The 24,538-nt window shown below is 47.6% G+C and overlaps 12 non-coding genes and 2 pseudogenes across 12 annotated transcripts; all 14 read left to right on the top strand.

The window, feature by feature from the left end:
- Positions 1-914: 914 nt before the first annotated feature.
- On the top strand, positions 915-1,104 carry LOC143727203 (U2 spliceosomal RNA). Its single transcript, XR_013199409.1, has one exon. It is a non-coding gene; the product is annotated as a U2 spliceosomal RNA (small nuclear RNA).
- A 444-nt stretch (positions 1,105-1,548) lies between these two features.
- Positions 1,549-1,712, top strand: LOC143726598 (U1 spliceosomal RNA). The gene has a single exon (XR_013198839.1). It is a non-coding gene; the product is annotated as a U1 spliceosomal RNA (small nuclear RNA).
- A 1,128-nt stretch (positions 1,713-2,840) lies between these two features.
- On the top strand, positions 2,841-3,030 carry LOC143727202 (U2 spliceosomal RNA). Its single transcript, XR_013199408.1, has one exon. It is a non-coding gene; the product is annotated as a U2 spliceosomal RNA (small nuclear RNA).
- Positions 3,031-3,474: 444 nt separating this feature from the next.
- LOC143726597 (U1 spliceosomal RNA) lies at positions 3,475-3,638 on the top strand. The gene has a single exon (XR_013198838.1). It is a non-coding gene; the product is annotated as a U1 spliceosomal RNA (small nuclear RNA).
- Positions 3,639-4,766: 1,128 nt separating this feature from the next.
- LOC143727201 (U2 spliceosomal RNA) lies at positions 4,767-4,956 on the top strand. Its single transcript, XR_013199407.1, has one exon. It is a non-coding gene; the product is annotated as a U2 spliceosomal RNA (small nuclear RNA).
- Positions 4,957-5,400: 444 nt separating this feature from the next.
- On the top strand, positions 5,401-5,564 carry LOC143726596 (U1 spliceosomal RNA). The gene has a single exon (XR_013198837.1). It is a non-coding gene; the product is annotated as a U1 spliceosomal RNA (small nuclear RNA).
- Positions 5,565-6,692: 1,128 nt separating this feature from the next.
- On the top strand, positions 6,693-6,882 carry LOC143727200 (U2 spliceosomal RNA). The gene has a single exon (XR_013199406.1). It is a non-coding gene; the product is annotated as a U2 spliceosomal RNA (small nuclear RNA).
- A 444-nt stretch (positions 6,883-7,326) lies between these two features.
- LOC143726595 (U1 spliceosomal RNA) lies at positions 7,327-7,490 on the top strand. The gene has a single exon (XR_013198836.1). It is a non-coding gene; the product is annotated as a U1 spliceosomal RNA (small nuclear RNA).
- Positions 7,491-14,048: 6,558 nt separating this feature from the next.
- Positions 14,049-14,224, top strand: LOC143727262 (U2 spliceosomal RNA; annotated as a pseudogene).
- A 444-nt stretch (positions 14,225-14,668) lies between these two features.
- Positions 14,669-14,832, top strand: LOC143726594 (U1 spliceosomal RNA). The gene has a single exon (XR_013198835.1). It is a non-coding gene; the product is annotated as a U1 spliceosomal RNA (small nuclear RNA).
- Positions 14,833-15,958: 1,126 nt separating this feature from the next.
- On the top strand, positions 15,959-16,149 carry LOC143727029 (U2 spliceosomal RNA). Its single transcript, XR_013199241.1, has one exon. It is a non-coding gene; the product is annotated as a U2 spliceosomal RNA (small nuclear RNA).
- Positions 16,150-16,593: 444 nt separating this feature from the next.
- On the top strand, positions 16,594-16,757 carry LOC143726927 (U1 spliceosomal RNA). The gene has a single exon (XR_013199149.1). It is a non-coding gene; the product is annotated as a U1 spliceosomal RNA (small nuclear RNA).
- Positions 16,758-23,389: 6,632 nt separating this feature from the next.
- LOC143727264 (U2 spliceosomal RNA) lies at positions 23,390-23,566 on the top strand (annotated as a pseudogene).
- Positions 23,567-24,010: 444 nt separating this feature from the next.
- LOC143726926 (U1 spliceosomal RNA) lies at positions 24,011-24,174 on the top strand. The gene has a single exon (XR_013199148.1). It is a non-coding gene; the product is annotated as a U1 spliceosomal RNA (small nuclear RNA).
- The last annotated feature ends 364 nt before the right edge of the window (positions 24,175-24,538 follow it).

Raw genomic sequence — 24,538 nt, 5'->3', positions numbered from 1 at the left:
AGTGGTCCTAGAAGCAAAGTTGTTCCGAATGAGGAGTTCTATCATGTGGTATGAATACCTTGTGCATGTGTGAAAAATCACCTGACATACAGTCGCCTATGGCCGTATTCATGTTGTTGTTTTTACTGTTTACAGCGCCACCAAGTGGCCGGTCGCCACATCCCTTTTCACCTGAGCACAGGCTGAGCCCGTGCACAGGTGTACCGACTTGGGTGTAATTGTCTCATTCTGTTGGAGAGTTATGGCCATTTAAGTAAAGCCCGCCTCGCCCACTCCCAACGTTTTGGCGTCCCGTCGCCAACGTGAATCGAAATTCCGACTTTTTTCCCCATCGCTGTCGGCAATCAGACTCCAGGGAATCTTTCTGCACCGGTTTGGGTCAGATCGGGCGAAAGACCTAGGACTAGTGTGCAAAAGTAGCTTTTTCACAAAATCCCAAATACCCGAAAATCTCGCCAGCGCAACCATCGAATCCGAGGCCTGCGTCTTGTTCGGCCCGAGCCAAGGATTCCGGTGATGTAAGACACTTGGGTCTGCGACGGACGGTTCAGGAGTTACGAGGCATTTCGTACTTCTGATCGCTGCAGCGCCACCTTGGGGCCGATTGGGCCGAGCCTTGGTGATGTTGTAGACCGGACGGGTACTACCATCCCTCAAGAGTTTCAAGTCTCTACGACGTACGCTTTGGTCTGCCCGCTCACTTTTAGGGCAGAATGTTTGTTGGTCCAAAATCCCAGGTTGCACTCCAAAGTGTCGTGTTGTGCGCTCTGCTGTGATCCATTTTCGGTGTCAACAGTCAAGCTGAGCTTGTTTGCTGTGAGCTGAGCTTGTTTGTTGGCGACCTTTAGACCCTCTCGCCACGGCCCAGGTGGGCGTGGCCTTTGACGGCTCCCCCGCCTCTGCGTCATTGTGTCATCGCTTCTCGGCCTTTTGGCTAAGATCAAGTGTAGTATCTGTTCTTATCAGTTTAATATCTGATACGTGCCCTACCCGGGCACCATATATTAAATTGATTTTTGGAACTGGGAGATGGAACGGGGCTTGCTCCGTCCACTCCACGCATCGACCCGGTATTGCAGTACTTCTGGGAACGGTGCACCCCCCAAAACTGCGTTCAATGAAAGAGATGTTTTAGTCTTGTGTGGCAGCAGGTGTTAATGGAAGTAACGTATATTGCTGTGTATGGGTGCTTTAAAGGTGTTGTAGGTGATCATATGCTATACAGGTAATGGTGGTGTGAGAGGGAAAAAAACGGGAAAAAAAACAACAACTCTGTTCTGATCTCGTGTAACATCTGATTCGTCCACTATCCGGTGACCGCGTGTGAAATTGATTTTTGGCTCATGGATCCGGAGCATGAAAACAACATCATCCACAACAACAACAGCAAAAGAGCCCGACGCTGCAGATTTTTGATGTCTCTCTCTTATCTCTTGGAGTTTTTACGAATGAGCTGATGAGTCGAATCAGGTGTGTGTTTGATTGTCCGACCGCTGGTGAGGATTGCGGAGAGGGACAGCGTCCCTCTGACGGGAGGCCTGGGAATTCATACTTACCTGGCAGGGGAGACACCATGATCAGGAAGGTGGTTCACCCAGGGCGAGGCTCGGCCATTGCACTCCGGTTGTGCTGACCCCTGCGAATTCCCCAAATGTGGGAATCTCGACTGCATAATTTATGGTAGTGGGGGACTGCGTTCGCGCTCTCCCCTGGACACACTGGTTAAAAGAGCAGATTGTTCGAGTTCCTCTTCTTCTTGTAGTTAACGACCTAGGAAGTCCAGAGAACTGAACTGCAGTGGTTGATCGAGAGATGTAAAACTCTCAACCTAGGACCAGTCTGCAAAAGTAGGGCTGTTTTTTAGTTTTTTTTTTCCTTCATTCTTCAAATAATCTCCATTATTCAACCAGCGCTTTGATTGGCAGCAGTGGTCCTAGAAGCAAAGTTGTTCCGAATGAGGAGTTCTATCATGTGGTATGAATACCTTGTGCATGTGTGAAAAATCACCTGACATACAGTCGCCTATGGCCGTATTCATGTTGTTGTTTTTACTGTTTACAGCGCCACCAAGTGGCCAGTCGCCACATCCCTTTTCACCTGAGCACAGGCTGAGCCCGTGCACAGGTGTACCGACTTGGGTGTAATTGTCTCATTCTGTTGGAGAGTTATGGCCATTTAAGTAAAGCCCGCCTCGCCCACTCCCAACGTTTTGGCGTCCCGTCGCCAACGTGAATCGAAATTCCGACTTTTTTCCCCATCGCTGTCGGCAATCAGACTCCAGGGAATCTTTCTGCACCGGTTTGGGTCAGATCGGGCGAAAGACCTAGGACTAGTGTGCAAAAGTAGCTTTTTCACAAAATCCCAAATACCCGAAAATCTCGCCAGCGCAACCATCGAATCCGAGGCCTGCGTCTTGTTCGGCCCGAGCCAAGGATTCCGGTGATGTAAGACACTTGGGTCTGCGACGGACGGTTCAGGAGTTACGAGGCATTTCGTACTTCTGATCGCTGCAGCGCCACCTTGGGGCCGATTGGGCCGAGCCTTGGTGATGTTGTAGACCGGACGGGTACTACCATCCCTCAAGAGTTTCAAGTCTCTACGACGTACGCTTTGGTCTGCCCGCTCACTTTTAGGGCAGAATGTTTGTTGGTCCAAAATCCCAGGTTGCACTCCAAAGTGTCGTGTTGTGCGCTCTGCTGTGATCCATTTTCGGTGTCAACAGTCAAGCTGAGCTTGTTTGCTGTGAGCTGAGCTTGTTTGTTGGCGACCTTTAGACCCTCTCGCCACGGCCCAGGTGGGCGTGGCCTTTGACGGCTCCCCCGCCTCTGCGTCATTGTGTCATCGCTTCTCGGCCTTTTGGCTAAGATCAAGTGTAGTATCTGTTCTTATCAGTTTAATATCTGATACGTGCCCTACCCGGGCACCATATATTAAATTGATTTTTGGAACTGGGAGATGGAACGGGGCTTGCTCCGTCCACTCCACGCATCGACCCGGTATTGCAGTACTTCTGGGAACGGTGCACCCCCCAAAACTGCGTTCAATGAAAGAGATGTTTTAGTCTTGTGTGGCAGCAGGTGTTAATGGAAGTAACGTATATTGCTGTGTATGGGTGCTTTAAAGGTGTTGTAGGTGATCATATGCTATACAGGTAATGGTGGTGTGAGAGGGAAAAAAACGGGAAAAAAAACAACAACTCTGTTCTGATCTCGTGTAACATCTGATTCGTCCACTATCCGGTGACCGCGTGTGAAATTGATTTTTGGCTCATGGATCCGGAGCATGAAAACAACATCATCCACAACAACAACAGCAAAAGAGCCCGACGCTGCAGATTTTTGATGTCTCTCTCTTATCTCTTGGAGTTTTTACGAATGAGCTGATGAGTCGAATCAGGTGTGTGTTTGATTGTCCGACCGCTGGTGAGGATTGCGGAGAGGGACAGCGTCCCTCTGACGGGAGGCCTGGGAATTCATACTTACCTGGCAGGGGAGACACCATGATCAGGAAGGTGGTTCACCCAGGGCGAGGCTCGGCCATTGCACTCCGGTTGTGCTGACCCCTGCGAATTCCCCAAATGTGGGAATCTCGACTGCATAATTTATGGTAGTGGGGGACTGCGTTCGCGCTCTCCCCTGGACACACTGGTTAAAAGAGCAGATTGTTCGAGTTCCTCTTCTTCTTGTAGTTAACGACCTAGGAAGTCCAGAGAACTGAACTGCAGTGGTTGATCGAGAGATGTAAAACTCTCAACCTAGGACCAGTCTGCAAAAGTAGGGCTGTTTTTTAGTTTTTTTTTTCCTTCATTCTTCAAATAATCTCCATTATTCAACCAGCGCTTTGATTGGCAGCAGTGGTCCTAGAAGCAAAGTTGTTCCGAATGAGGAGTTCTATCATGTGGTATGAATACCTTGTGCATGTGTGAAAAATCACCTGACATACAGTCGCCTATGGCCGTATTCATGTTGTTGTTTTTACTGTTTACAGCGCCACCAAGTGGCCAGTCGCCACATCCCTTTTCACCTGAGCACAGGCTGAGCCCGTGCACAGGTGTACCGACTTGGGTGTAATTGTCTCATTCTGTTGGAGAGTTATGGCCATTTAAGTAAAGCCCGCCTCGCCCACTCCCAACGTTTTGGCGTCCCGTCGCCAACGTGAATCGAAATTCCGACTTTTTTCCCCATCGCTGTCGGCAATCAGACTCCAGGGAATCTTTCTGCACCGGTTTGGGTCAGATCGGGCGAAAGACCTAGGACTAGTGTGCAAAAGTAGCTTTTTCACAAAATCCCAAATACCCGAAAATCTCGCCAGCGCAACCATCGAATCCGAGGCCTGCGTCTTGTTCGGCCCGAGCCAAGGATTCCGGTGATGTAAGACACTTGGGTCTGCGACGGACGGTTCAGGAGTTACGAGGCATTTCGTACTTCTGATCGCTGCAGCGCCACCTTGGGGCCGATTGGGCCGAGCCTTGGTGATGTTGTAGACCGGACGGGTACTACCATCCCTCAAGAGTTTCAAGTCTCTACGACGTACGCTTTGGTCTGCCCGCTCACTTTTAGGGCAGAATGTTTGTTGGTCCAAAATCCCAGGTTGCACTCCAAAGTGTCGTGTTGTGCGCTCTGCTGTGATCCATTTTCGGTGTCAACAGTCAAGCTGAGCTTGTTTGCTGTGAGCTGAGCTTGTTTGTTGGCGACCTTTAGACCCTCTCGCCACGGCCCAGGTGGGCGTGGCCTTTGACGGCTCCCCCGCCTCTGCGTCATTGTGTCATCGCTTCTCGGCCTTTTGGCTAAGATCAAGTGTAGTATCTGTTCTTATCAGTTTAATATCTGATACGTGCCCTACCCGGGCACCATATATTAAATTGATTTTTGGAACTGGGAGATGGAACGGGGCTTGCTCCGTCCACTCCACGCATCGACCCGGTATTGCAGTACTTCTGGGAACGGTGCACCCCCCAAAACTGCGTTCAATGAAAGAGATGTTTTAGTCTTGTGTGGCAGCAGGTGTTAATGGAAGTAACGTATATTGCTGTGTATGGGTGCTTTAAAGGTGTTGTAGGTGATCATATGCTATACAGGTAATGGTGGTGTGAGAGGGAAAAAAACGGGAAAAAAAACAACAACTCTGTTCTGATCTCGTGTAACATCTGATTCGTCCACTATCCGGTGACCGCGTGTGAAATTGATTTTTGGCTCATGGATCCGGAGCATGAAAACAACATCATCCACAACAACAACAGCAAAAGAGCCCGACGCTGCAGATTTTTGATGTCTCTCTCTTATCTCTTGGAGTTTTTACGAATGAGCTGATGAGTCGAATCAGGTGTGTGTTTGATTGTCCGACCGCTGGTGAGGATTGCGGAGAGGGACAGCGTCCCTCTGACGGGAGGCCTGGGAATTCATACTTACCTGGCAGGGGAGACACCATGATCAGGAAGGTGGTTCACCCAGGGCGAGGCTCGGCCATTGCACTCCGGTTGTGCTGACCCCTGCGAATTCCCCAAATGTGGGAATCTCGACTGCATAATTTATGGTAGTGGGGGACTGCGTTCGCGCTCTCCCCTGGACACACTGGTTAAAAGAGCAGATTGTTCGAGTTCCTCTTCTTCTTGTAGTTAACGACCTAGGAAGTCCAGAGAACTGAACTGCAGTGGTTGATCGAGAGATGTAAAACTCTCAACCTAGGACCAGTCTGCAAAAGTAGGGCTGTTTTTTAGTTTTTTTTTTCCTTCATTCTTCAAATAATCTCCATTATTCAACCAGCGCTTTGATTGGCAGCAGTGGTCCTAGAAGCAAAGTTGTTCCGAATGAGGAGTTCTATCATGTGGTATGAATACCTTGTGCATGTGTGAAAAATCACCTGACATACAGTCGCCTATGGCCGTATTCATGTTGTTGTTTTTACTGTTTACAGCGCCACCAAGTGGCCAGTCGCCACATCCCTTTTCACCTGAGCACAGGCTGAGCCCGTGCACAGGTGTACCGACTTGGGTGTAATTGTCTCATTCTGTTGGAGAGTTATGGCCATTTAAGTAAAGCCCGCCTCGCCCACTCCCAACGTTTTGGCGTCCCGTCGCCAACGTGAATCGAAATTCCGACTTTTTTCCCCATCGCTGTCGGCAATCAGACTCCAGGGAATCTTTCTGCACCGGTTTGGGTCAGATCGGGCGAAAGACCTAGGACTAGTGTGCAAAAGTAGCTTTTTCACAAAATCCCAAATACCCGAAAATCTCGCCAGCGCAACCATCGAATCCGAGGCCTGCGTCTTGTTCGGCCCGAGCCAAGGATTCCGGTGATGTAAGACACTTGGGTCTGCGACGGACGGTTCAGGAGTTACGAGGCATTTCGTACTTCTGATCGCTGCAGCGCCACCTTGGGGCCGATTGGGCCGAGCCTTGGTGATGTTGTAGACCGGACGGGTACTACCATCCCTCAAGAGTTTCAAGTCTCTACGACGTACGCTTTGGTCTGCCCGCTCACTTTTAGGGCAGAATGTTTGTTGGTCCAAAATCCCAGGTTGCACTCCAAAGTGTCGTGTTGTGCGCTCTGCTGTGATCCATTTTCGGTGTCAACAGTCAAGCTGAGCTTGTTTGCTGTGAGCTGAGCTTGTTTGTTGGCGACCTTTAGACCCTCTCGCCACGGCCCAGGTGGGCGTGGCCTTTGACGGCTCCCCCGCCTCTGCGTCATTGTGTCATCGCTTCTCGGCCTTTTGGCTAAGATCAAGTGTAGTATCTGTTCTTATCAGTTTAATATCTGATACGTGCCCTACCCGGGCACCATATATTAAATTGATTTTTGGAACTGGGAGATGGAACGGGGCTTGCTCCGTCCACTCCACGCATCGACCCGGTATTGCAGTACTTCTGGGAACGGTGCACCCCCCAAAACTGCGTTCAATGAAAGAGATGTTTTAGTCTTGTGTGGCAGCAGGTGTTAATGGAAGTAACGTATATTGCTGTGTATGGGTGCTTTAAAGGTGTTGTAGGTGATCATATGCTATACAGGTAATGGTGGTGTGAGAGGGAAAAAAACGGGAAAAAAAACAACAACTCTGTTCTGATCTCGTGTAACATCTGATTCGTCCACTATCCGGTGACCGCGTGTGAAATTGATTTTTGGCTCATGGATCCGGAGCATGAAAACAACATCATCCACAACAACAACAGCAAAAGAGCCCGACGCTGCAGATTTTTGATGTCTCTCTCTTATCTCTTGGAGTTTTTACGAATGAGCTGATGAGTCGAATCAGGTGTGTGTTTGATTGTCCGACCGCTGGTGAGGATTGCGGAGAGGGACAGCGTCCCTCTGACGGGAGGCCTGGGAATTCATACTTACCTGGCAGGGGAGACACCATGATCAGGAAGGTGGTTCACCCAGGGCGAGGCTCGGCCATTGCACTCCGGTTGTGCTGACCCCTGCGAATTCCCCAAATGTGGGAATCTCGACTGCATAATTTATGGTAGTGGGGGACTGCGTTCGCGCTCTCCCCTGGACACACTGGTTAAAAGAGCAGATTGTTCGAGTTCCTCTTCTTCTTGTAGTTAACGACCTAGGAAGTCCAGAGAACTGAACTGCAGTGGTTGATCGAGAGATGTAAAACTCTCAACCTAGGACCAGTCTGCAAAAGTAGGGCTGTTTTTTAGTTTTTTTTTTCCTTCATTCTTCAAATAATCTCCATTATTCAACCAGCGCTTTGATTGGCAGCAGTGGTCCTAGAAGCAAAGTTGTTCCGAATGAGGAGTTCTATCATGTGGTATGAATACCTTGTGCATGTGTGAAAAATCACCTGACATACAGTCGCCTATGGCCGTATTCATGTTGTTGTTTTTACTGTTTACAGCGCCACCAAGTGGCCAGTCGCCACATCCCTTTTCACCTGAGCACAGGCTGAGCCCGTGCACAGGTGTACCGACTTGGGTGTAATTGTCTCATTCTGTTGGAGAGTTATGGCCATTTAAGTAAAGCCCGCCTCGCCCACTCCCAACGTTTTGGCGTCCCGTCGCCAACGTGAATCGAAATTCCGACTTTTTTCCCCATCGCTGTCGGCAATCAGACTCCAGGGAATCTTTCTGCACCGGTTTGGGTCAGATCGGGCGAAAGACCTAGGACTAGTGTGCAAAAGTAGCTTTTTCACAAAATCCCAAATACCCGAAAATCTCGCCAGCGCAACCATCGAATCCGAGGCCTGCGTCTTGTTCGGCCCGAGCCAAGGATTCCGGTGATGTAAGACACTTGGGTCTGCGACGGACGGTTCAGGAGTTACGAGGCATTTCGTACTTCTGATCGCTGCAGCGCCACCTTGGGGCCGATTGGGCCGAGCCTTGGTGATGTTGTAGACCGGACGGGTACTACCATCCCTCAAGAGTTTCAAGTCTCTACGACGTACGCTTTGGTCTGCCCGCTCACTTTTAGGGCAGAATGTTTGTTGGTCCAAAATCCCAGGTTGCACTCCAAAGTGTCGTGTTGTGCGCTCTGCTGTGATCCATTTTCGGTGTCAACAGTCAAGCTGAGCTTGTTTGCTGTGAGCTGAGCTTGTTTGTTGGCGACCTTTAGACCCTCTCGCCACGGCCCAGGTGGGCGTGGCCTTTGACGGCTCCCCCGCCTCTGCGTCATTGTGTCATCGCTTCTCGGCCTTTTGGCTAAGATCAAGTGTCTGGTCCTAAGGTAGAGACAGCGATCGCCTCTTGTTGGACTTGGTCTCGTGTGTTGCTTGTCACACGGGACACACACCCTTCAGGAGGTACATTGACAAGCGGCTTTTAATTGACGACTCGTTCTACGAGGAATCTTCTGGTTTTAAGGTAAGCAGGTTTTAATTTATTTATTGTATATTTATTGTTGGGTTTTAGCCGCAGCAGGCTAGTGGTGCCTCCAACATGTCGGCTGCTCGTGCCGGCATGAGGAGGCACCACAGCGTGCGTTTTAAATTTAAACCAAAAGAGGATGGCACTCTCCGGGTCATGTCCAGGCTGGACTTTTCTAGGAAGTGCATCCAACAGTTACTCGGTTTTAAGGTTGTGGACATAAACTGCCTGTTGACTCTGCCCCTGAATCATGGCTTTGATGTAAGTTTTGCTTCTGCTTCCTTGCTAAGTACTTTTTGGACTCGATTTGAAATGTGTAAAGCCAATTTCTCCATGTTCACTGTGGAAAAACTGACTGATAATTCACTGAAAGTTGTGATTGTCAGGATGTTTAATGAAACAGTTAGTGGAGAAGATATTTCTGTATGGTTGGCAAGATATTGCTCTATTCGTGGACAACCAGTCAAGGTTTTAGATGAAGACGGTATCTGGAGCTGTGCGTGGAGAGTGCCCATTAAACAATGGGCAGATCCCAACAGCTACCATGGCCTGAGTCAAATACCTTCTATGATTGTGTTGGGAGAGAATAGAGGCTACATCCATTACCAAGGGATGCCCAAGCTATGCCGCAAGTGTGGCAAACTTGGACATCTCGCCGAGGCATGCCAAGAAGTAGTGTGTAGGAAGTGCAGAGAAATTGGGCACATTTTTGAAGAGTGCCAAAATGGCAGAAAGTGCAACCTCTGTGGAGAATCATCCCATCTCTACAGAGACTGCCCTAAAAGTTTTGCCAACAAGTTAAAAAGCAACAAAAGGTTTCGGCGGGAAATTCAAACCCCCAGCCAGCCTCAGGGATTGGACAGGAAGGAGGAAGTGGGGCGGCCACAGGGGCGGAGTCAATTCTGGCAGTTGGTGAGGGGGAGGAAGCCAATCCTCAAAATGAAATTGAAAAAGAAGACAGTATGGAGGATGAAGAGGAGGAAATGGCTTCCTCCCTAGTAACCGTGTCTGAGGTTAGTGTGTCCACGAGTGGGAGTGAAACAGATGTTTCGCTCCCCAATGCTCAAGTGCAGAAAAGAACTGCGAGATCTCCTCTGGTTCAAACAGAGGAGAAAAAGCTGCGGGTAGCGCATCGGCTAGATAGTTCCCCCATGGAAGATCTAGACCGTATGTGGCCCGCAGAATCTCCTAATGAAGTCTCTTTTCTGCATTTCAAGCTAAGAACATCATCGCCAAAGGATTCGCAAGAGGCCTTCTCTGCGAGCCCTGAGGCGTCAAGCACTTGCCCCCCTGATCCCAGCTCATCTGGGGAAAAGGGAAGGCAAGTGCAACAAGAAATAACATGATTTTAATTATATCTCTGTAGTCCCTTGGTTGCTTTTAAATGTCTCACACCCTTTTAACCATACTGCTCATGGCTCTCACTATCTCCACAATCAATGTGAGAAGTGTGAAGAGCAATATACGAGCACAGAGTGTGTTATCCTTTTTAAAATCTTTTAAGTCAGATGTGTTTTTATTGCAAGAATGTGGTCTGCCTTTTTTAACAAATTACAGGAAGTGGGAGACGATTTGGACCCCAGGACTTTCCATCTGGAGTGGGTCCAATTTTAACAAAAATGACGGTGTTGCTATTTTAATAAAAAATCCCCATGTTTTGGTGAAGGGCAGCACTGTGGTGAGGGATGGGCGGGCAATTTTAGCTAATCTGACTTTTTTAGGTAAGGATTTTAACATTTTAAATGTGTATGGTTTTACAGGTAAAAACAACAGGTATGAGCTTTTAGAAGACCTGCAGCCCCACATGCTCGGGAGGGCTCCCCTAGTGGTAGCAGGGGATTTTAATTGTGTTTTATCAAGACAGGATAGAAAGAGGGTAGGAGAGGATTTTAAGGTCGACAAGACATCGGTTTTATTACAAAATATAGTCAAAGATTTTAAGTTAGTTGACTGCTTTAAAACAATGCATCAAAGAGAGGAGGGCTTCACCTGGTTCAGTGGTGATGGCGCCAGAGCCTCTCGAATTGACTATGTTTTTACAAGGGACTGCCCGCCGACCGATGCTACATTGAGCCCCCTCTTCTTTTCTGATCACATGATGCTCTCCTGCACCCTTTCACTACCCACGGGTGTGACCGTAGGGGGAGGGCTGTGGAAGCTGAACTGCTCCCTATTAGAGGATGAGGAAGTGATTAGTGAATATAGGGAGCAGTTCAGCCAATGGCAGACCCTCCAAGACTTTTTCGACTCACGTGCACAGTGGTGGGAGATGGTGAAACAAAGGACAGGACGGTTTTTTAAACAAATTGGAAAAGAAAAAAAGAATAAAGAAAAAAGACGCATGATGGGGCTGCAAAAAAGACTGCAGAGATATTTTAATCTTTTAAACAGTGGATTGGATTTTACAGAAGAAATTAAAGAAGTAAAGAAAGAAATGTCAGATTTGTCCGAAACAAAGACTAAAGGTGTCATTTTAAGATGTAAGGAGAGAGAAATAGAAGAAGGGGAAAAGTGTACTAGATATTTTTTTAAAAAGACAATAACACGGGGAGGGTCAATTAATACTTTAAAAACTTTTACAGGTGGGGAGGTAAATACAACAGATCTGATTTTAGGGGAAATTGAAAGTTTTTACAATAATTTATACAGCACTAAAGAGGTACACAATGGCATCTTAGAGGAAGTTTTAGGGTTTTTAGACAAAAAGGTAAAGAGTCCAGATGTGCTTTTATCCCAAGATTTTACTCTTTTAGAAATGCACAAAGCGCTAAAAGGTTTTAAAAAGGGGAAGTCCCCAGGCTTGGATGGACTCCCCTTTGAGTTTTATCTGACTTTCTGGGACATTTTAGCACACGACTTATTGACAGTTTTTAAAGAACTTGAGACTCTTGACAGACTTCCAGACAGCTTTAGAGTAGGGATAGTTACATTACTATACAAAAAAGGGGACAAGACTGACCTGAGAAACTGGCGACCAATCACTCTTTTAAATTATGATTGTAAACTTTTTAGTAAGATTTTAGCTACACGTATGTCGACTGTTTTAGAGGACGTAATCCACCTGGATCAAGCATGCGCTGTGCCCGGCAGGAAGATCACGGACAGCCTGGTACTGATCAGAGACGCCATCTGTTTTGCGAGAGACAGAAACATTCGGCTAGTAGTCCTAAATTTAGATTTCGAAAAAGCCTTTGATCGCGTCTCGCACCAGTACCTGTTCGAGGTACTGGAAAAAATGGGGTTTCCTGGGAGGTTTATAGCCTGGGTGGGACTGCTGTACAACGATCTGTCTAGCAGAATTTTGGTTAACGGGCATTTATCCAAAGCTGTAAAACTCTACAGCGGCGTCCGTCAGGGGTGTCCTTTATCTCCCCTTCTGTATGTGGCTTGTATTGAGCCACTGGCACAAATCTTGAGAAGGGATAAATGGATTAAAGGACTAGACATCCCAGGGACTGGTGGACTGACGGCGACCTGTGTTTTATATATGGATGACGTGACCCTTTTAGCGACTGACCTTTTATCAGTACGAAGAGCAATGGACTTGACTGACTGGTACGGTCGGGCCTCGGGCGCCAAGCTCAATAGGAGTAAGTCCGAGGCCCAGCTCTTCGGGCCGTGGGGGAACGTGGACACAGTTGGACTAGATTTGGATTTTAAAGACAATGATTTGAAAATTTTAGGTGTAAAATTTGACAGAGAGGGTGGAGGACAAGGAAACTGGACTGACATGTTAGGGAAAGTCAGGCAAAGACTGGGCTTTTGGGGACTGAGACAATTGACGTTTGAAGGCAAGATTTTAATTTTTAAAGCTGTGATTTTACCACTGATTTTACTTGTCTGTTCTGTTTTTAGTCCCCCAAGACGATTCCTGGCCAACCTGGAGAGGGCGGTATTTTATTTCCTGTGGGGGTCCAAGTGGGAACGACTAAAGAGGGAGGTCGTCAAAAAGAAAAAAGAGAATGGCGGGAAAGGCCTCCCAGACCCCCACCTGTTTTTAGGCAGCCGCTTTGCCGCCCTCCACATCCAGTACGCACTGACCCCATCCAGAGAACACAAGACAGCAGCCATGACCCGATTCTGGATGGGGTCATACCTAAGAACTTTGAAAATTTTACCCATTGATCTTAAAAGTCCTGTGTCTTTTAATTTGTCAAAAGAGCATAGTTTTATTAAGAAATTTTTAAAGAAATATCTTTTAGAGACAAATGATGCCACCATTTTAACTAACCATAAGTCTCTTATCTCTCTTGTGCAGGATCGAGAATCGGTGAGCCCGGTTCCAGGCCTCACACTAGGTGAGGCCAAAGATGTTTGGAGGAACGCAGCCCACCCAGCTCTCCAGAACAGGCTTAAAGACTTGTCGTGGATGGTGGCTCATGAGATCCTCCCGGTCAGGGCGGTTATGCACTCCAGAGGCATGGCCAAAAACTCCACCTGCCCACGGTCCGGATGTGGTTCCCCGGAGACCGTTCGACATCTGCTCTGGGAGTGCGGCGAAGCGCGGGACCTGTGGGCCAAGACCGGCCCCCTGTTTTTCCCGTGCCTGCCAGCGGGTGGGGCCCAGGTGGACTACAAGCTCGCCATCCTGGGGGTGGGTCAGGGCTTGAAGGAGCTGACACAACCAAAATTTTCCTCGCTCTGGCTCACCCTAAACGTGATCAAGGATGCCATCTGGGTCACCAGAAATCTGCTGGTGGGGAAACGCGTGACGGTCCCCCTCCACGCGTGCGAGCAGAAAATAAGATCAACGCTGCAGGGTGGGCCGCACGTCGTTATTCGGATGGGGGGGCCGGGGTCACACGTAGAAGGTCCCGGCCGCCACCGACCCTGGCCGCCCGTAGATGCACCCTCACCACACCGGCTACGGGAACAGCGGGCCAGCGGGCCGGAGGAGAGGGGATCTCCGCTGGGCACCAGAAGCGGGGAGTCTGGGGCCTGTTCTGGAGACCTGGAGTGAATGGACAATCTTGATAGGGACTCACCCTCGATCCTGTACAAGAGATGTTTTATTTGGCATATTTTATTGTTTTATTGTTTTATATTTGCATTCCTATTTTATTTTAATCCATTTTACCTTTACTTTAAAACAACACACAACATACATGGACTTTTACACAACACATCAACATAACTGATTTTTAACTGTAACTTATGTCCTTTTTGTTGTTTTAAGATATGTGCAAAAATGTGATTTTATAAGGAAAAAATGGATATTGAAAGAATGGAATGAAACAATGTGACAATAAACTTTTTTCGAAAGAAAAATCTGTTCTTATCAGTTTAATATCTGATACGTGCCCTACCCGGGCACCATATATTAAATTGATTTTTGGAACTGGGAGATGGAACAGGGGCTTGCTCCGTCCACTCCACGCATCGACCCGGTATTGCAGTACTTCTGGGAACGGTGCACCCCCCAAAACTGCGTTCAATGAAAGAGATGTTTTAGTCTTGTGTGGCAGCAGGTGTTAATGGAAGTAACGTATATTGCTGTGCATGGGTGCTTTAAAGGTGTTGTAGGTGATCATATGCTATACAGGTAATGGTGGTGTGAGAGGGAAAAAAACGGGAAAAAAAACAACAACTCTGTTCTGATCTCGTGTAACATCTGATTCGTCCACTATCCGGTGACCGCGTGTGAAATTGATTTTTGGCTCATGGATCCGGAGCATGAAAACAACATCATCCACAACAACAACAGCAAAAGAGCCCGACGCTGCAGATTTTTGATGTCTCTCTCTTATCTCTTGGAGTTTTTACGAATGAGCTGATGAGTCGAATCAGGTGTGTGTTTGATTGTCCGACCGTTGGTGAGGATTGCGGAGAGGGACAGCGTCCCTCTGACGGGAGGCCTGGGAATTCATACTTACCTGGCAGGGGAGACACCATGATCAGGAAGGTGGTTCACCCAGGGCGAGGCTCGGCCATTGCACTCCGGTTGTGCTGACCCCTGCGAATTCCCCAAATGTGGGAATCTCGACTGCATAATTTATGGTAGTGGGGGACTGCGTTCGCGCTCTCCCCTGGACACACTGGTTAAAAGAGCAGATTGTTCGAGTTCCTCTTCTTCTGGTAGTTAACGACCTAGGAAGTCCAGAGAATTGAACTGCAGTGGTTGATCGAGACATGTAAAACTCTCAACCTAGGACCAGTCTGCAAAAGTAGGGCTGTTTTTTAGTTTTTTTTTCATCATTCTTCAAATAATCTCCATTATTCAACCAGCGCTTTGATTGGCAGCAGTGGTCCTAGAAGCAAAGTTGTTCCGAATGAGGAGTTCTATCATGTGGTATGAATACCTTGTGCATGTGTGAAAAATCACCTGACATACAGTCGCCTATGGCCGTATTCATGTTGTTGTTTTTACTGTTTACAGCGCCACCAAGTGGCCAGTCGCCACTTCCCTTTTCACCTGAGCACAGGCTGAGCCCGTGCACAGGTGTACCGACTTGGGTGTAATTGTCTCATTCCGTTGGAGAGTTATGGCCATTTAAGTAAAGCCCGCCTCGCCCACTCCCAACGTTTTGGCGTCCCGTCGCCAACGTGAATCGAAATTCCGACTTTTTTCCCCATCGCTGTCGGCAATCAGACTCCAGGGAATCTTTCTGCACCGGTTTGGGTCAGATCGGGCGAAAGACCTAGGACTAGTGTGCAAAAGTAGCTTTTTCACAAAATCCCAAATACCCGAAAATCTCGCCAGCGCAACCATCGAATCCGAGGCCTGCGTCTTGTTCGGCCCGAGCCAAGGATTCCGGTGATGTAAGACACTTGGGTCTGCGACGGACGGTTCAGGAGTTACGAGGCATTTCGTACTTCTGATCGCTGCAGCGCCACCTTGGGGCCGATTGGGCCGAGCCTTGGTGATGTTGTAGACCGGACGGGTACTACCATCCCTCAAGAGTTTCAAGTCTCTACGACGTACGCTTTGGTCTGCCCGCTCACTTTTAGGGCAGAATGTTTGTTGGTCCAAAATCCCAGGTTGCACTCCAAAGTGTCGTGTTGTGCGCTCTGCTGTGATCCATTTTCGGTGTCAACAGTCAAGCTGAGCTTGTTTGCTGTGAGCTGAGCTTGTTTGTTGGCGACCTTTAGACCCTCTCGCCACGGCCCAGGTGGGCGTGGCCTTTGACGGCTCCCCCGCCTCTGCGTCATTGTGTCATCGCTTCTCGGCCTTTTGGCTAAGATCAAGTGTAGTATCTGTTCTTATCAGTTTAATATCTGATACGTGCCCTACCCGGGCACCATATATTAAATTGATTTTTGGAACTGGGAGATGGAACAGGGGCTTGCTCCGTCCACTCCACGCATCGACCCGGTATTGCAGTACTTCTGGGAACGGTGCACCCCCCAAAACTGCGTTCAATGAAAGAGATGTTTTAGTCTTGTGTGGCAGCAGGTGTTAATGGAAGTAACGTATATTGCTGTGCATGGGTGCTTTAAAGGTGTTGTAGGTGATCATATGCTATACAGGTAATGGTGGTGTGAGAGGGAAAAAAACGGGAAAAAAAACAACAACTCTGTTCTGATCTCGTGTAACATCTGATTCGTCCACTATCCGGTGACCGCGTGTGAAATTGATTTTTGGCTCATGGATCCGGAGCATGAAAACAACATCATCCACAACAACAACAGCAAAAGAGCCCGACGCTGCAGATTTTTGATGTCTCTCTCTTATCTCTTGGAGTTTTTACGAATGAGCTGATGAGTCGAATCAGGTGTGTGTTTGATTGTCCGACCGTTGGTGAGGATTGCGGAGAGGGACAGCGTCCCTCTGACGGGAGGCCTGGGAATTCATACTTACCTGGCAGGGGAGACACCATGATCAGGAAGGTGGTTCACCCAGGGCGAGGCTCGGCCATTGCACTCCGGTTGTGCTGACCCCTGCGAATTCCCCAAATGTGGGAATCTCGACCGCATAATTTATGGTAGTGGGGGACTGCGTTCGCGCTCTCCCCTGGACACACTGGTTAAAAGAGCAGATTGTTCGAGTTCCTCTTCTTCTGGTAGTTAACGACCTAGGAAGTCCAGAGAATTGAACTGCAGTGGTTGATCGAGACATGTAAAACTCTCAACCTAGGACCAGTCTGCAAAAGTAGGGCTGTTTTTTAGTTTTTTTTTCATCATTCTTCAAATAATCTCCATTATTCAACCAGCGCTTTGATTGGCAGCAGTGGTCCTAGAAGCAAAGTTGTTCCGAATGAGGAGTTCTATCATGTGGTATGAATACCTTGTGCATGTGTGAAAAATCACCTGACATACAGTCGCCTATGGCCGTATTCATGTTGTTGTTTTTACTGTTTACAGCGCCACCAAGTGGCCAGTCGCCACATCCCTTTTCACCTGAGCACAGGCTGAGCCCGTGCACAGGTGTACCGACTTGGGTGTAATTGTCTCATTCCGTTGGAGAGTTATGGCCATTTAAGTAAAGCCCGCCTCGCCCACTCCCAACGTTTTGGCGTCCCGTCGCCAACGTGAATCGAAATTCCGACTTTTTTCCCCATCGCTGTCGGCAATCAGACTCCAGGGAATCTTTCTGCACCGGTTTGGGTCAGATCGGGCGAAAGACCTAGGACTAGTGTGCAAAAGTAGCTTTTTCACAAAATCCCAAATACCCGAAAATCTCGCCAGCGCAACCATCAAATCCGAGGCCTGCGTCTTGTTCGGCCCGAGCCAAGGATTCCGGTGATGTAAGACACTTGGGTCTGCGACGGACGGTTCAGGAGTTACGAGGCATTTCGTACTTCTGATCGCTGCAGCGCCACCTTGGGGCCGATTGGGCCGAGCCTTGGTGATGTTGTAGACCGGACGGGTACTACCATCCCTCAAGAGTTTCAAGTCTCTACGACGTACGCTTTGGTCTGCCCGCTCACTTTTAGGGCAGAATGTTTGTTGGTCCAAAATCCCAGGTTGCACTCCAAAGTGTCGTGTTGTGCGCTCTGCTGTGATCCATTTTCGGTGTCAACAGTCAAGCTGAGCTTGTTTGCTGTGAGCTGAGCTTGTTTGTTGGCGACCTTTAGACCCTCTCGCCACGGCCCAGGTGGGCGTGGCCTTTGACGGCTCCCCCGCCTCTGCGTCATTGTGTCATCGCTTCTCGGCCTTTTGGCTAAGATCTAGTATCTGGTCCGAGGGTAGAGGCAGCGATCGCCTCTTGGAGGTTTTTCCGGCTTGGGTCGTTCAGTGGCTTGAGCCTCAAACTTCTGAGAGGTATATTGGCAGTGCCTTTTTTTTTTTTTTTATCCGGACGACTTGGTTTTCCAAGGAATCTTTTGTTCTTAAGGTAAGTTATTTATTTATTTATTTATTTATTTATTACGGTTTTAAGGTTGTGTTTTAAATAGCTGTTGGTGTCTCCACCATGTCGGCTGCTCGTGCCGGCATGCGGAGGCACCACAGCGTGCGTTTTTTATTTAAAGAGGTGGATGGTAAGCTCCTGGGGTTGTCACGTCTTGACTTCTCCAGGAAGCTGATCCAGAAAGCCCTAAATTTTAGACCCGAGGACTTGAACTGCCTAGTAACTCTCCCCCTGAACAAAGGTTTTGATTTAAGTTTCAAAAGTGCTTCCCTGTTAATTGAATTCTGGCAAAGGTTTGATGCATGCAAAGCCCAATTCGCTATGTTTACTGTGGAGAAACTTTCTGACAATTCATTAAAAACTGTGATTGTTAGGATGTTTAATGAAACAGTGAATGGGGAGGACATTTGTGTCTGGCTGGGCAGATTTTGCACTGTTCGGGGTCAACCAACCAAAGTGTTAGATGAAGATGGTATCTGGAATTGCTCCTGGCGAATTCCCATTAAACAATGGGAGGACGCCGGGGGCTACCAGGGCCTGAAGCATCTGCCTTCAATGATTGTGTTGGGAGAGAACAGGGGCTACATTCACTACCAAGGAATGCCCAAACTGTGCAGGAAGTGTGGGAGGATGGGGCATTTAGCTGATGCATGCAAGGAATTAACATGTGGGAAGTGTAGAGGAATTGGTCACATCTTTGAAGAATGTACCATTGGCAGAAGGTGTAATCTTTGTGGTGAAACTGACCATCTCTACAGAGATTGCCCTAAAAGTTTTGCCAACAAATTGAAAGGGAACAAAATGGCCGCCCCACATGTGGAACAAACAAAAGAACAAAGAGAGAAGGAGGTGGTCCCTGAGATTTTGGCGGGAATTTCAAATTCCCAGCCAGCCTCAGGGATTTGTCAGGAAAAAGGAAGTGGGGCGGCCACAGGGGCGGAGTCACAGCTTGAAACCGAACAGGGGGAGGAAACCACTCCCGGACAAGATAAAGGAAAGGAAACAGAAGACGGAGAGGATGAAACGGTTTCCTCCCTCAACACCGTCTCGGAGGTGAGTATGCCCTCCAGTGGGAGTGAAACTGACCTTTCACTCCCAAATGCTCAAGTGCAGAAGAGAACTGCGGGATCTCCGTTGTGTGTAGTAGTGGAGAAAAGAATGAGGGCTACACAAGGGCTGGATAGTTTCTCCCCGGAGGATCCAGACCGCATGTGGCCCTCAGAATCCCCTAATGAAGTTTCCTTTCTGCATTTTAAGCTAAGAACATCAACACCGAAAGAGTCGCAAGAGTTCAGCTCTGTGGCTTCGGAAGTGTCAACCTCTTGCCCTCCTGAACCCAGCCCCCATGGGAGAAGGGAGAGGCATGAGGAACAAGAAATAACATAATTTTAAAGATGCCTCTGTATGTCTTTTATTAGTCTTCTTTTAAAAGTTCATATCATTTTAACTATACTGCTCATGGCCCTCACAATCTCTACAATAAATGTGAGAAGTGTGAGAAGTGATATACGAGCACAGAGCGTTTTATCCTTTTTAAAATCCTGTAAGTCAGATGTGTTTTTATTGCAAGAATGTGCTTTGCCCTTTTTATCCAATTACAGAAAGTGGGAGGAGCTTTGGACCCCTGGACATTCTATCTGGAGTGGGTCCAATTTTAACAAAAATGACGGTGTTGCTATTTTAATCAACAATCCAAACATCTTGGTGAAGGGCAGCACGGTGGTAAGGGATGGGCGAGCAATTTTAGCAAACTTGACTTTTTCAGATAAGGATTTTAATGTTCTTAATGTGTATGGTTTTAATGATAAGAATGAAAGATATGAGCTTTTAGAAGACCTGCAGCCCCACATGTTAGGGAGGGCCCCTTTGGTGGTGGCAGGGGATTTTAACTGTGTCTTAACTCCGAAAGATAGGAAGAGGGTAGAAGGTTTTAAATTTGACAAAACATCGGTTTTATTGCAAAATTTAGTCAGAGATTTTAATTTAGTCGACTGCTTTAAAAAAATGCATCAGAGAGAGGAGGGCTTCACCTGGTTCAGTGGTGATGGCACCAGAGCCTCTCGCATTGACTACATTTTTACACGGGACTGCTTGCCAACCGATGCTACATTATCCCCCCTCTTTTTTTCTGATCACATGATGCTATCCTGCACCCTTTCACTGGCCTCTGGTGTGACAGTAGGAGGAGGGCTGTGGAAGTTGAACTGCTCCCTGTTGGAGGATGAGGAAGTATTTAGTGAGTACAGGGAGCAGTTCAGCCGATGGCAGACCCTCCAAGACTTTTATGATTCACGTGCACAGTGGTGGGAAATGGTAAAGGAACGGACGAGACAGTTTTTTAAGAAAATAGGAAAGGAGAAAAAGAAAAAAGAAAAGAGACGCATGATGGGGTTGCAAAAACGACTACAGAGGTATTTTAATCTTTTAAAAATTGGGTTTGATTTTAGTGAAGAAATAAAAGAAGTAAAACAAGAAATGTCAGTTTTAGCCCAAATTCAAAGTAAAGGTGTCATTTTAAGGAGTAGAGAACAAGATATTGAAGAAGGGGAAAAGTGTACAAGATATTTTTTTAAAAAAATTATAACACGGGGAGGGGCTTTGACAACTTTGAAATCGGATGGGAGGGTGGTAAATGAAACAGAAGAGATTTTAAGAGGGGTGGAAAACTTTTATAGTGATTTATATGGCCTAAAACAAGTACACGACGATACCTTAATGGAAGTTTTAAATTTTTTAGACAAAAAGCTCCAGAGTCAATGTGCACTTTTAAGACAGGATTTTACGATTTTAGAAATACAAAAAGCTCTGAAAGGTTTTAAGCGTGGGAAGTCCCCAGGACTAGACGGACTACCACTTGAATTTTACTTGACCTTTGGGGACATTTTAGCACATGACTTACTGACTGTTTTTAAAGAATTTGACAATGTGAACAGACTTCCAGACAGCTTCAGAATAGGGATAGTGACGCTATTACATAAGAAAGGCGACAAGACTGACTTAAAGAATTGGCGACCCATCACTCTTTTAAACGTTGACTGCAAACTTTTTAGCAAAATTTTAGCCACGCGTATGTCGACAGTTTTAGCAGACGTAATCCACTTGGATCAAGCATGCGCCGTGCCCGGAAGGAAGATCACGGACAGCCTGGTACTGATCAGAGACGCCATCTGTTTTGCGAGAGACAGAAACATTCAGCTAGTAGTCCTAAATTTAGACTTTGAAAAGGCATTCGACCGTATCTCGCACCAGTTCCTGTTTAAGGTACTGGAAAAAATGGGGTTTCCTGGGAGGTTTATAGCCTGGGTGGGACTGCTGTACAACGAGCTGTCTAGCAGAATTTTGGTTAACGGGCATTTATCCAAAGCTGTAAAACTCCACAGCGGCGTCCGTCAGGGGTGTCCTTTATCTCCCCTTCTGTATGTGGCTTGTATTGAGCCACTGGCACAAATCTTGAGAAGGGATAAATGGATTAAAGGACTAGACATCCCAGGGACTGGTGGACTGACGGCGACCTGTGTTTTATATATGGATGACGTGACCCTTTTAGCGACTGACCTTTTATCAGTACGAAGAGCAATGGACTTGACTGACTGGTACGGTCGGGCCTCGGGCGCCAAGCTCAATAGGAGTAAGTCCGAGGCCCAGCTCTTCGGGCCGTGGGGGAACGTGGACACAGTTGGACTAGATTTGGATTTTAAAGACAATGATTTGAAAATTTTAGGTGTAAAATTTGACAGAGAGGGTGGAGGACAAGGAAACTGGACTGACATGTTAGGGAAAGTCAGGCAAAGACTGGGCTTTTGGGGACTGAGACAATTGACGTTTGAAGGCAAGATTTTAATTTTTAAAGCTGTGATTTTACCACTGATTTTACTTGTCTGTTCTGTTTTTAGTCCCCCAAGACGATTCCTGGCAAACCTGGAGAGGGCGGTATTTTATTTCCTGTGGGGGTCCAAGTGGGAACGACTAAAGAGGGAGGTCGTCAAAAAGAAAAAAGAGAATGGCGGGAAAGGCCTCCCAGACCCCCACCTGTTTTTAGGCAGCCGCTTTGCCGCCCTCCACATCCAGTACGCACTGACCCCATCCAGAGAACACAAGACAGCAGCCATGACCCGATTCTGGATGGGGTCATACCTAAGAACTTTGAAAATTTTACCCATTGATCTTAAAAGTCCAGTGTCTTTTAATTTGTCAAAAGAGCATAGTTTTATTAAGAAATTTTTAAAGAAATATCTTTTAGAGACAAATGATGCCACCATTTTAACTAACCATAAGTCTCTTATCTCTCTTGTGCAGGATCGAGAATCTGTGAGCCCGGTTCCAGGCCTCACACTAGGTGAGGCCAAAGATGTTTGGAGGAACGCAGCCCACCCAGCTCTCCAGAACAGGCTTAAAGACTTGTCGTGGATGGTGGCTCATGAGATCCTCCCGGTCAGGGCGGTTATGCACTCCAGAGGCATGGCCAAAAACTCCACCTGCCCACGGTCCGGATGTGGTTCCCCGGAGACCGTTCGACATCTGCTCTGGGAGTGCGGCGCTGCGCGGGACCTGTGGGCCAAGACCGGCCCCCTGTTTTTCCCGTGCCTGCCAGCGGGTGGGGCCCAGGTGGACTACAAGCTCGCCATCCTGGGGGTGGGTCAGGGCTTGAAGGAGCTGACACAACCAAAATTTTCCTCGCTCTGGCTCACCCTAAACGTGATCAAGGATGCCATCTGGGTCACCAGAAATCTGCTGGTGGGGAAACGCGTGACGGTCCCCCTCCACGCGTGCGAGCAGAAAATAAGATCAACGCTGCAGGGTGGGCCGCACGTCGTTATTCGGATGGGGGGGCCGGGGTCACACGTAGAAGGTCCCGGCCGCCACCGACCCTGGCCGCCCGTAGATGCACCCTCACCACACCGGCTACGGGAACAGCGGGCCAGCGGGCCGGAGGAGAGGGGATCTCCGCTGGGCACCAGAAGCGGGGAGTCTGGGGCCTGTTCTGGAGACCTGGAGTGAATGGACAATCTTGATAGGGACTCACCCTCGATCCTTTACAAGAGATGTTTTATTTGGCAAGTTTTATTGTTTTATTGTTTTTATGTTTTATTCCTATTTATTTTAATCCATTTACGTTTCCTTTAATACAACTCAAATATTAACATACATGGACTTTTACACAACACACAATCAATAATTGATTTTTAACTATAAAGTGTGTCTTTTTTATTTGTTTTTGTTGTTTTAAGATGTGTAAATAAATACTTGATTTATAAAAAAATGTAAATGGAAAACATGGAATGAAAACCTGTGACAATAAAACTTTTTCGAAAGAAAAAAAATCTGTTCTTATCAGTTTAATATCTGATACGTGCCCTACCCGGGCACCATATATTAAATTGATTTTTGGAACTGGGAGATGGAACAGGGGCTTGCTCCGTCCACTCCACGCATCGACCCGGTATTGCAGTACTTCTGGGAACGGTGCACCCCCCAAAACTGCGTTCAATGAAAGAGATGTTTTAGTCTTGTGTGGCAGCAGGTGTTAATGGAAGTAACGTATATTGCTGTGCATGGGTGCTTTAAAGGTGTTGTAGGTGATCATATGCTATACAGGTTATGGTGGTGTGAGAGGGAAAAAAACGGGAAAAAAAACAACAACTCTGTTCTGATCTCGTGTAACATCTGATTCGTCCACTATCCGGTGACCGCGTGTGAAATTGATTTTTGGCTCATGGATCCGGAGCATGAAAACAACATCATCCACAACAACAACAGCAAAAGAGCCCGACGCTGCAGATTTTTGATGTCTCTCTCTTATCTCTTGGAGTTTTTACGAATGAGCTGATGAGTCGAATCAGGTGTGTGTTTGATTGTCCGACCGTTGGTGAGGATTGCGGAGAGGGACAGCGTCCCTCTGACGGGAGGCCTGGGAATTCATACTTACCTGGCAGGGGAGACACCATGATCAGGAAGGTGGTTCACCCAGGGCGAGGCTCGGCCATTGCACTCCGGTTGTGCTGACCCCTGCGAATTCCCCAAATGTGGGAATCTCGACCGCATAATTTATGGTAGTGGGGGACTGCGTTCGCGCTCTCCCCTGGACACACTGGTTAAAAGAGCAGATTGTTCGAGTTCCTCTTCTTCTGGTAGTTAACGACCTAGGAAGTCCAGAGAATTGAACTGCAGTGGTTGATCGAGACATGTAAAACTCTCAACCTAGGACCAGTCTGCAAAAGTAGGGCTGTTTTTTAGTTTTTTTTTCATCATTCTTCAAATAATCTCCATTATTCAACCAGCGCTTTGATTGGCAGCAGTGGTCCTAGAAGCAAAGTTGTTCCGAATGAGGAGTTCTATCATGTGGTATGAATACCTTGTGCATGTGTGAAAAATCACCTGACATACAGTCGCCTATGGCCGTATTCATGTTGTTGTTTTTACTGTTTACAGCGCCACCAAGTGGCCAG

The sequence above is a fragment of the Siphateles boraxobius genome, unplaced genomic scaffold, assembly GCF_051911475.1.
Source record: "Siphateles boraxobius isolate OS27281-9 unplaced genomic scaffold, OSU_SipBor_1 77, whole genome shotgun sequence".
NCBI classification, from domain to species: domain Eukaryota; kingdom Metazoa; phylum Chordata; class Actinopteri; order Cypriniformes; family Leuciscidae; genus Siphateles; species Siphateles boraxobius.
This window is presented reverse-complemented; position numbering and strand designations above follow the sequence as displayed.